General features: G+C 39.7%; 1 protein-coding gene across 4 annotated transcripts in view; it reads left to right on the plus strand.

Annotated features, from left to right (window-relative positions):
• The window catches only part of ULK2 (unc-51 like autophagy activating kinase 2), an 85,256-nt gene that overhangs the window by 35,918 nt on the left and 36,962 nt on the right, over window positions 1–12,376 (plus strand). The gene's annotated exons all lie outside the window — the stretch shown is intronic.

The raw sequence follows: 12,376 nt of genomic DNA on the forward strand, positions 1-12,376 counted from the left end.
AAATATTGGTTCACACAAGTTGTAGCCAGTCAGTAGCCTCTGCCATGCTGCCCCTAATGGTATAATGGTACCTTCTAAAGAAAAGTCTTTACCTGGAATTCATTTTTGTAGATGGAATAAAGTAGGGATCCCATTATTGAATATTCTGTCCTTTCTCTACTGATAGGCAATTCCAGATTTGTCATAATCAGGTTTATATAAAGGATTAAGGGTTTTTTTTTTTTAAGGTTTTCTGTCCCATTGGTCTATTTGTCTATATTATAAATCATTTTTAAATTTCATTTATTTAATTAAAAAAAATTTTTTTTAACGTTTATTTATTTTTGAGACAGAGCATGAATGGGGGAGGGTCAGAGAGAGAGAGGGAGACACAGAATCTGAAACAGGCTCCAGGCTCTGAGCTGTCAGCACAGAGCCCGACGCGGGGCTTGAACTCACGAACCGCGAGATCATGACCTGAGCTGAAGTCGGATGCTTAACCGACTGAGCCACCCAGGCGCCCCACATTTATTTAATTTTTAAATAAATCATTTTTAAATTCATGCGCGCGCGTGTGTGTGTGTGTGTGTGAGGTAGGGGGGAGAGATTGTGGGGAGGGGTGATGATAGCATTCTTGTATTCTTTGGAATCACTTTGGCTATTCTTGGCCCCCTTTATGCCCATGTAGTTTAAATTTGGCTTGACAAATCCTACAAAAAACCATTTGGGGATTTTTATGGGAATTGTGTTGATTTTATAAGACCTATTGAGAGGCAGTAAATGATCTTTACAATATTGAATTGTCAAATCAAGAGTATGTGTTTCTCCTCAACATGTTTTGGTACATATTTATATTTTCCTACATAAAGGACCCTCACATCTTTTGTTTTATTCTAGTTACCTTTGTTTTTTGTGCTTGTGTAAATATATGAAAACCTTTTTTTTCAAAACTGCTTCTGTTGAAGTCTTTGTGCCTCTAAACCTCAGAGGTCATTTCTTGGTCTTCATCTTTTTGATGTACTTACAGCGTGTGTTATAGTTGGCCACACCCTTCTTCTTAATTGCTAAAAATTTGTTATTTTGAAACGTACATATATTTTTTTCAAAGATTTCATTTTTTTAGAGTAGTTTTAGGTTTATAAGAAAATTGAGAGGAAGATGCAGGTTTCCCCCACACCTCCTGCCTACCTCACCAGAACAGTACATTTGTCACTGAGGATGAGCCTACGTTGACATATCCCAATCACATTTGTCACTGAGAATGAGCCTACATTGACATATCCCAATCACCCAAAGTCCACAGTCTACTTAGAATTCATTCTTGTTGTACATCCTGTGGATTTGGAGAAAGGTGGAATGGCACGTTTCCATCATTATAATATACAGAGCATTTCTACTGCCCTAAAAATCTTCCATGCTCCCCACGTACTCCTTGGAAACCATTAATCCCTTTGTTTGTATAGTTTTATATCACAGTTTATCCATTTACCTTTTGAAGGATATTTTAGTTGCTTCCAAGCTTTGACAATGAAGAATAAAACTACTATAAACATCTGTGTGCATGTTTTTGTGTGAACGTAAGTGTGCAACTCCTTTGGATAAACACCAAAGAGCATGACTCCTGGCTGGTATGGTAAGATCACGTTTCGTTTTGTCAGAAAACACCAAACTGTCTTCCAAAGTGGCTGCGCCATTTTGCATTCCTACCAGCAGTAAACGGGAGTTCCTGTTGCCCCATTACCCCCACCACCATTTAGTGCCGTCAGTGTTCCAGGATTGGGCTGTTCTGATAGGTGTGCAGAGGTGTCTTGTTTCAATTTGCACTTCTCTGATGACGTGGTGTTCAGCCTCTTTTCGTATGCTTATTCACTATCCATATATCTTCTTTGGTGAGGTGTCTCTTAAGATCTTTGGTCCCTTTTTGTTATCTTTTTGTTGAGCTTTTTCTTTGGTTTGCTTTGGTTTTTTGTTTTGGTTTTGTTTTTCATTTTACTGATGGAATTTATTTATTTACTTACTTATTTATTTATTTATTTATTTAATTTTCAAATTTATATCCAAGTTCATTAGCATATAGTGTAATAATGATTTCAGGAGTAGATTGCAGTGATTCGTCCCCTATGTATGACACCCAGTGCTCATCCCAACAAGTGTCTTCCTTAATGCCCCTTCCCCATTTAGCCCATCCCCCCACCCCCAACCCCTCCAGCAACCCTTAGTTTGTTCTGTGTATTTAAGAGTCTCTTATTTTGTCTCCTTCCTTGTTTTTGTATTAGTTTTGCTTCCCTTCCCTTATGTTCATCTGTTTTGTATCTTAAATTCCTCATATAAGTGAAGTCCTATGATATTTGTCTTTCTCTGACTAATTTCGCTTAGCACAATACCCTCTAGTTCCATCCACGTAGTTGCAAATGGCAAGATTTCATTCTTTTTGATTGCCAAGTGATACTCCATTGTATATATATACCACATCTTCTTTATCCATTCATCCATCGATGGACATTTGGGCCCTTTCCATACTTTGGCTATTGTCGATAGTGTTGCTGTGAAAGGGGGTACGTGTGCCCCTTTGAAACAACACACCTGTATCCCTTCGATAAATACCTAGTAGTGCAATTGCTGGATCGTAGGGTAGTTCTAGTTTTAATTTTTTGAGGAACCTCCATTCTGTTTTCCAGACTGGCTGCACCAGTTTGCATTCCCATTTCTGTTGAGCTTTAAGAGCTCTTTGTATATTTGGGATAACAGTCCTTTATCAGATGTGTCTTTTGCAAATATTTTTGTCCAGTCTGTGGGTTATCTTTCATTTTCTTGATGTTGTCTTTCACAGAGTGGTTGTTTTCAATTTTGATAAGTTAAAATTAATCATTAAATTTAATGATTAAATTATTTAAATCAATTTATTTCTTTCATGGATTGTGTTTCGTGTTGGTATCATGACACCCAAGGTCCTCTAGGTTTTCTCCTATGTTATCTTCTACAATATTTGTAGTTTTTTGTTTTACATTTAGGTCTATGGCCCATTTTGAGTTAATTTTGTTTGAAAGATGTAAGGTCTATATCTAGATTCTTTTTTTTTTTTGGTCTGTGGATGTCTGATTGTTCTAGCACCATTTGTTAAAGACTGTTTCTGCTCCATTGTATTGTCTTTTCTCTTCTGTCAAAGATCAGTTGATTATATTTATGGGGTCTATTTCTGGTCTCCCTATTCTGTTCCGTTGATCTGTTTGTTCTTTTACTAATACAACAGCGTCTTGATTAGTGTAGTTTTATAGTAAGTCTTGAAGTTGGCTGGCGTCAGTCCTCCAACTTTGTTCTTCTCATTCAGTATTGTGTTGGCTATTATGGGTCTTTTGCCTTTTCCATTTAAACTTTAGAATTAGTTTGTCAATGTCCACAAAACAACTTGCTGGGATTTTGACTGGGATTGTATTGAATCTATAGATCAAGTTGGGAAGAACTGACATGTGGACAATATTAAGTCTTCCTATCATAGAGTATCTCTCCATCTATTTAGTTCTTTGATTTCATTCATCAGAGTTTTGTAGTTTTCCTCACACAGATCTTGTATGTATTTTGTTAGATTTATACTAAATATTTTCATTTTGTGGGGGGCCGATGTAAATGGTGGTGTGCTGGGGTGCCTGGGTGGTGCAGTTGGTTGAGCGTCCAACTTTGGCTCAGGTCATCATGTCGTGGTTGACTTGTTCGAGCCCCATGTCGGGCTCTGTGCTGACACCTCGGAGCCTGGAGCCTGCTTCCGATTCTGTGTCTTCCTCTCTCTCTCTCTCTGCCCCTCCCCTGCTCATGCTCTGTCTCTCTCTGTCTCAAAAATAAATAAACATTAAAAAAGTTTTTTTTAAATGGTGGTGTGCTTTCAATTTCAAATTTTAGTTGTTTATTACCGAGATAGAGGAAAGCAATTTATTTTTTTTAATATTAACCTTGTATCCTGCAGCCTTGCTTTAATCACTTATTAGTTTGGGGGATTTTGTGTGTGTGTGTGTGTGTGTGTGTGTGTGTGTGTGTGTGTGTGTTGTCAATTCTTTGAGTTCGTTTTTTTTTACATAAATAATCATGTCACCTGCAAGCAATAGTTTTATGTCTACCTTACCCAGCTGTATACATTTCATTTCCTTTTCTTGACTTATTGCATTAACAGGGACTTCCAGTGCAGTGTTGAAGGAGTGGTAAGAAAGGGCATCTTTCACAGATTATATGAAACTGTAATAACCACAGTCCACAAAAAATCAGTGGGGGGAAAAAAGAAAGAAAAAGGATGTCCTTATCTTCTTACCTGATCTTAGTGGGAAAGCTTGGAGTTTCTCACCATTTAGTATGATTTTAGCAGTAGCTTTTTGTAGATTTTTTTTTTATCAAGTTGAAACAGTTCTCCTCCATTCCTAGTTTACCAAGAGTTTTTTTTATCATGAATGTTTATTGGATTTTGTCAAATGCTTTTTCTGTGATTTTCCTTTTTAGTCTATTAATGTGATTACATTAATTTTAGAATGTTGAGCCAGCCTTGCATACCTGGGATAAATCCCATTTGGTTATGGTGTATATATCTTTTTATACATTGTTGGATTAAATTTGCTCATGTTTTGTTGGAGATTTGTCTGGGTACTGATGCCCTTATAGAATGAATTAGGAAATACTGTCTCTGCTTCTATCCTCTGAAAGGAGATTGAAGATAAAGATTTGGTATAATTTCTTCCTTAAATGTTTGGTAAGAGTTCACCAGAGAACTCATCTGGGCCTGGTGCTTTCTGGTTTGGAAGGTTATTAATTACTGACTCAATTTCTTTAATAGAAATAGGCCTTTATTCAAATTGCGTGTTTCTTCCTGAGTGAGTTTTGGCAGATCGTATCTTTCACAGAATTGGTCCATTTCGTCTAGGCTGTCAAGTTTGTGGACATAGAGTTGTGCATAGTATCCCTTTATTATCCTTTTAATTTCAGTGGGATCTCTTTCTGTTACTGATTGTTAGTTTATTTCAATTGTGGTCTGAGAATAGACATTGCCTGATTTCTATTTTTTTAAATTTGTTAAGGTATGTTTTATGGCCCAGAATGTAGTCTATCTTGCTGAATGTTCCATGTGAGTTTAAAAACAATATGTACTCTGTTGTCGGATGAAGTCGTCTGTAGATGCCAATTATATCTAGGTGATAGACGGCGTGTTTGAGTTCAACTATGTCCTTATTGATTTTCTGCCTGCTGGAGCTGTCCTTTAAAAAACTTTTTTTTTTTTTAATTTTTTTTCAACGTTTTTTATTTATTTTTGGGACAGAGAGAGGCAGAGCATGAACAGGGGAGGGGCAGAGAGAGAGGGAGACACAGAATCGGAAACAGGCTCCAGGCTCCAAGCCATCAGCCCAGAGCCTGACGCGGGGCTCGAACTCACGGACCGCGAGATCGTGACCTGGCTGAAGTCGGACGCTTAACCGACTGTGCCACCCAGGTGCCCCAAAACATTTTTTTTTAAGTTTATTTGTTTATTTTGAGAGAGAGCATGAGCAAGGAAAGAGCAGAGAAAGAGAGAATCTCAAGCAGGCTCTGACGCTGTCAGTGCAGAGCCTGATGCAGGGCTCAAACTCACGAAACTATGAGATCATGACCTGAGCTGGAATCAAGAGTCTGATGCTTGGGGTGCCTGGGTGGCTCAGTCAGTTAAGCGTCCAGCTTCGGCTCAGGTCATGATCTCACGGTTTGTGGGCTCGAGCCCCGCGTCAGTCTCTGTGCTGACAGCTCAGAGCCTGGAGCCTGCTTCGGATTCTGAGTCTCCCTCTCTCTCTGCCCCTCCCCTACTCATGCCCTGTCTGTCTGTCTGTCTGTCTGTCTCTCAAAAATAAACATTAGAAAAAAAAAGGTCAGGTACTTAACCAGCTGAGCCACCCAGGTGCCCCTGGATCTGTCCATTTTTGAGGGAGGGGTGTTGAAGTCTCCCAACTATGATAGTGGTTTCACCTATTTCTCCTTTCAAGTTTTTGCCTTACATAGTTTGATGCTCTGTTGTTATGGGCATGCGTACCTGTTGAGTAAGAATTATTATGCCTTCTTGGAGGATCTATGTTTATGTAAACATAAATGTATCACTGTGCAATGCCCTTTTTTATTCCTGATAACTTTGAAGTCTGCTGTGTTGGCGATTAAAGCTATTCCTGCTTTCTTTTGATTAGTGTTAGCATGGTCTATTTTTGTCTACCCATCTACTTTTTTAATCTATGTGTGTTTATATTTAAAGTGAGTTTCTTGTAGACAACATATAATTGGGTTGTGTATTTTAATCCAGTCTGAAATCTGTCTTTTAAATTTTTTTTTTCAACGTTTATTTATTTTTGGGACAGAGAGAGAGCATGAACGGGGAAGGGGCAGAGAGAGAGGGAGACACAGAATCAGAAACAGGCTCCAGGCTCTGAGCCATCAGCCCAGAGCCTGACGCGGGGCTGGAACTCACGGACCGCGAGATCGTGACCTGGCTGAAGTCGGACGCTTAACCGACTGCGCCACCCAGGCGCCCCTGAAATCTGTCTTTTAATAGGTGTATTTAGCCCATTGACATTAAAAGGGTTATTGATATAGTTAGATTAATATCTAACATATTTGTTAACTGTTTTCTATTCATCATCCTTGTTCTTTGTTCTATTTTTGTCTTCCACTCTTTCTGCCTTTAAATTTTTTTTTTAATGTTTATTTATTTTTGAGAGAGACAGAGACAGAATGTGAGTGGGCTAGGGGCAGAGAGAGAGGGAGACACAGAAGCAGAAGCAGGCTCCAGGCTCTGAGCTGTCAGCACAGAGCCCGACGCGGGGCTCGAACTCACGAGCTGTGAGATCATGACCTGAGCCGAAGTCAGACGCTCAACCGACTGAGCCACCCAGGTGCCCCTGCCTTTTGTGGGTTTAATTGAGCGTTTATTACTCTATTTTTCTTTCCTTCATATCAATTATACTTTTTACTTTTTTTTAGTGGTTGTCCTAGAGTTTGCAATATACGTTTGTAACTAATCCAGGCCCACTTTCAAATAAACTGTATCACTTCATGGGTAATGTGAAGTACCTTATAATAATAAAATCCTCATTCCTTCCTGCCATCCCTTGTATCATTGCTGTCATTCATTCCAGTTAAATATAAGCATATGTAAGCATATACATATATACATAAGACATAAACATTTAGCATACATAACTGAATATGCTGATGCTATTATTTTGTCAGCAAATCCCCTCAATTTTTATTTGGGAAAGTCTTTATTTTTCTTTCACTTTTTTAAAAAGTTTATTTATTTATTTTGAGAGAGAAAGAGAGCAAGTGTGAACTAGGGAGGAGCAAAGAGAGAGGAGATAGAGAATCCCAAGCAGGCTCCATGCTCATAGCATGGAGCCTGACTTGGGGCTTGATCCCACAAACCATGAGATCATGACCTGAGTCAGAATCAAGAGTGAGCCACCCAGGAACCCCTTTCCTTCACTTTTTTAAAAAAAAATTTTTTTTCAACGTTTATTTATTTTTGGGACAGAGAGAGACAGAGCATGAACGGGGGAGGGGCAGAGAGAGAGGGAGACACAGAATCAGAAACAGGCTCCAGACTCCGAGCCATCAGCCCAGAGCCTGACGCGGGGCTCGAACTCACAGACCGCGAGATCGTGACCTGGCTGAAGTTGGACGCTTAACCGACTGTGCCACCCAGGCGCCCCATCCTTCACTTTTGAAGAATAATTTTGCAGGGTACAGAATTCTAAGTTGGTGGTTTACTTCTCTCAACACTTTAAGTCACTTGACTCTCTTCTTGCTTGCATGATTACTGAGAAGTCAATGTGATTCTTTTTATTTTTATTTGTTTTTTATTTTTTTAAATTTACATCCAAATTAGTTAGCATATAGTGCAACAATGATTTCAGGAGTAGATTCCTTAGTGTCCCTTACCCATTGAGCCCATCCTCCCACCCACAATCCCTCCAGTAACCCTCAATCTGTTCTCCATATTTGTGAGTTTCTTCTGTTTTGTCCCCCTCTATGTTTTTATATTATTTTTCTTTCCCTTCCCTTATGTTCATCTGTTCTGTGTCTTAAAGTTCTCATATGAGTGAAGTCCTATGATTTTTGTCTTTGTCTGACTAATTTCACCTAGCATAATACCCTCCAGTTCCATCCACGTAGTTGCAAATGGCAAGATTTCATCTTTTTTGATTGCCGAATAATACTCCATTGTGTGTGTGTGTGTGCGTGTGTGTATATGTATATGTGTGTGTGTGCGTGTGTGTATACCACATCTTCTTTATCCATTCATCCAACGATGGACATTTGGGCTCTTTCCATACTTGCCTATTGTTGATAGTGCTGCTAGAAACATGGGGGTGCATGTGTCCCTTCGAAACAGCACATCTGTATCCCTTGGATGAATGCCTAGTAGTGCAATTGCTGGGTCGTAGGGTAGTTCTATTTTTAGTTTTTTGAGGAACCTCCATACTGTTTTCCAGAGTGGCTGCACCAGCTTGCATTCCCATCAATGTGATTTCTTATCTTTGTAAGTATGGCTTTTTCTTTGGCTTCTTGCAGAATTCTTTTTTCTTTACTTTTGATTTTCTGTAATTTGAAAATGATATGCCTAGGTGTAGTTGTTTTGGGCATTTATCCTGCTTGGAGTTCTTTGAGCTTCCTGAATCTGACATTCATTTAGGGAAATTCTGAGTCATTATCGTTTGAGATATTTCCCTCTGTTCCTTTTGTTCTTTCTTCTCTTTCTGGTAATCCCATTACACATGTTACACCTGTTGTAGTTGTCCCACAGACTTTGGATATTCTGTTGATTTTTTAAAAAGTCTTTGTTCTTATTCTGTTTGTTTTTCAGTTTTTGAGGATTCTGTCCATATGTTCTTCTTTCCTCAGCTGTGTCCAGTGCACTAATAAGCCTATCAAAGGCAATCTTCATTTCCGTTACAGTGCTTTTTAATCTCTAGTGTTTCTTTTTGGTTCTTTGTTAGTATGTCCATCTTTTTTTTTATGTTGCTTATGTGTCTTTGCATGCTGTCTACCTTTTCCATTAGGGCCTTTAGCATATTAATCATAGTTTTAAATTTCCAGTCTGATAGTTCTTTTCTTTTTAAAGATATTTTAAAATGTTTTTTATTTAGTTTGAGAGAGAGAGAGAGAGAGAGAGAGAGAGAGAGAGTGTGTGGAGGGGCAGAGAGAGAGAATCCCAATCAGGCTTCATGCTGTCAGCGCAGAGCCCGATGTGGGGCTCGATGCCACCAACGGTGAGATCATGACCTGAGCGGAAATCAAGAGTCAGACACTTAATCGACTGAGTCACCCACGTGCCCCTCCAGCCTGATACTTCTAACATCCCTGCCAAGTCTGGTTCTGATGCTTGCTCTGTCTCTTCAAACTGTGTTTTGTTTTGTTTGTTTTGTTTTGCCTTTTGGTTGGTATGCCTTGTGACTTTTTCTTGATAGTCCTACATGATGTACTGGGTAAAAGGAACCGCTGTAAGTAGGCCTTTCAGTAAGTAGGAGGGGAAGTAAGTAGTAGGCCTGTATGTAGAAGTGTTCTGTAGCCCTGTGATTAGGTCTCAGTCTTTTAGTGAGCCTAGGTCTCTGCTCTGTGGGCATAAGTGTTTCCCAGTTTCTTTTTCCTGCCTTAGGTGGGACCGGATGGCCATGGGGGACTGGAGTTGGGCATTTCCCTGCCCCCAGGTCGGCTAGGCTCTGATTAAGTGGTTTCCCCTGAGGGCAGGCCTTGTTCGGAACAGAATGCTCAGACCTATTTAAAAATGGTCTCTCTTCCGTTATCTCAGCAGAAGCAGAAGGCGATTTTTCTCTGGTATTTACTGTGAGCTTCTGAATTCCTGGAGGTAAATCTGGCAATATTGTGAGCCTCCCTATGACTAGATCCTCCTGGAGTTTTTAACTCTGAGAGTTGTCCACAGTGATCCTCTAGCAAATTGTCAGTCATGGTTCATGTTTTGCCACCCCAGCTCTGTTTCCTCAAGCATTCTGTTGGTACATCTTATCTCAGATAAGCCACAAGTCCCTGTGTTTGCCTGTCTCTCTAATCCTAGGGCATCGGTTTGCCCTTTGTCCTTCTCTCTCTTTTGGATCCAAGAAGAAGTTTTTTTAATGTTTATTTATTTTTGAGAGAGAGAGACAGAGACAGAGTGAGAGTGGGGGAAGGGCAGAGAGAGAGGGAGACACAGAATCCAAAGCAGGCTCCAGGCTCCGAGCTGTCAGCCCAGAGCCCAAGTGGGGAGGGGGGGGGGGGGCTCGAACGTATAAACCGTGAGATCATGACCTGAGCTGAAGTTGGACGCTTAACTGATTGAGCCACCCCACCCAGGCGCCCACCAAGAAGAATTGTTGATTGTTCAGTCTGTTCACCTTTTTACTTGTTGGGTTGGAATGGCAACTTCCAGGCTTCTTACATGTGAGACTGGGAAGCGGAAGTCCTCATATAAGATTTTTAAAACATCTATACGATTTAAATAAATAAATAAATAAATAAATAAATAAATAAATAAATAAATAACATGTGTACGATTTAAAAGTAATAACGTAAGACAAATACCTGAGTACAGTCCTCTGATTTTCCTATCTCTTGTCAGATTTTACATTTTTTTGTCTTATCGCTCTAATTTTATGGAAATTTCCTTGATGTTTTCTTTCACTGAGTTTTTCATTTATGTTCTCATGTTTTAATTTTCAAAAGCTTCCCTCCTCCCTTTGAGAATTGTTCTTATTTGAGGGTGCAATATTTTGTTTTACCCGAGGACATTAATTATATATACATCTTTTAACCTTTCCCTGGAAAATATTTCTTTTTTTTTAAATCTCCCCCAGGTTGTTTGGGAATCTGGTTTTCAGATTGGCTTTCCCTCCTTGGATGTTTGGTGGTTGTTGTGTACTCATAATTAAGAGTGGAAAATTAGAACATTGTTTGAAAGCTTTGTAAGTGGTGGGTCTTAGGGACACGATATGGCTGAGTCCTTGACTTGCCTTGGAATGCTTCCCTTTTGGAGGGCCATTCACATGTCCCAGAGAAGACTCCCTGATACAATATGGGGGAACCTCTGCTGGCTAAGGATTCTGTCTTCTTGGGTCTCCTAAATCAAAGGAGGCTTATATCAACTTTATAGCTTCTAAGTTTTTGTGGCTGTTGACTTTTCTTTTTGCCCTTGTGAGTTTAGGCCCTTCTCTTTTCTCTCCCTCCCCAGTGTGTTATCAAGATAACGATATAATTACTAAAATCTTTTTATGGGAGGTGCCTGGCTGGCTCAATGGGGTAGAGATTGTGACTCTTGATCTTAGGGTCAAGAGTTCAAGCCCCACATGGGGCATGAAGACTACTTAACAAAAGAAAACAGAACAAAACAAAAACTCTTCCTGTGGGTCTTTCTGTCCTTAGGATAATCTCATTAGGGATGTCCAATCAGATTACTGAGCTTTAAAGTCACTTGAAAGAATTCCCTTCTGGTGACAATACAGATATGTTGATATATGGTTATGAATGGCAAAACATTATCGTGGTTTGCTTTTGATTTCTAGGGATATTTTTTCTTTTGATTTTATTTTGTTTCATAATTATGTATGGTTCCAAACTCAAAGCTACAAAACGAAGTGCACTTAGTGAAACGTAGTTTCTATCTCTACCCCATCTGCCCTGTTCCCATGTCGGCAGCTATTTTCTTTAAAATAGACACCTTGCTTCCTCACTTCTCTTTATTCTCTTACCGTGATTTATTTTCCTTTATATTTCTTACCATGCCTGACACTATTACCCTCTTTCACTGATAGAATGTAAGCTTCAAGAGAGCGGGGACTTGAGATGTGCTAAAATAAATACATGTCTCAAATCTTATTTAGGGCCATTCAAAGGGATATTTGTGTTGATTGTTCCCCCCTTTTGAGTATAGGTTAGCTGTGTACTTTTTAAAAAATTGATATTATTTGCTGTGTCATATCAACACGTTAATTATGCCTTTACAGCCATTTATTTATTTATCTATTTATTATTTATTTGTGTAAAGTGTATTTCTTTTGAGAGAGGAAGAATGTGTGTGAGTGGTGGAGGGGTAGAGAGAGGGGGAGAGAGAGAGAATCTCCTCACTGTCAGTGCAGAGCCTGACTCAGGGCTTGAACTCACAAACCATGAGATCATGACCTGAGCTGAAATCAAGAGTCGGACGCTTAACCAGCTGAGCCACCCAGGCGCCCCACGTTTACGGCCATTTAAAATCACACAGGCAATGTGATAGAGTGGACATACCAGTGACGAGGAGTGAGGGGCCCCTGCGTCTGAGCCCAGCTCTGTTCCCACATACAGACGATGTAGGAGTAGGTGACGATGGCCTGTGGCATGTGCTGCCGTGGCTGAGAAGCCCCAGCTTCCACGTCTCGCT

The sequence above is a fragment of the Prionailurus bengalensis genome, chromosome E1, assembly GCF_016509475.1.
Source record: "Prionailurus bengalensis isolate Pbe53 chromosome E1, Fcat_Pben_1.1_paternal_pri, whole genome shotgun sequence".
Taxonomy (NCBI): Eukaryota; Metazoa; Chordata; class Mammalia; order Carnivora; family Felidae; genus Prionailurus; species Prionailurus bengalensis.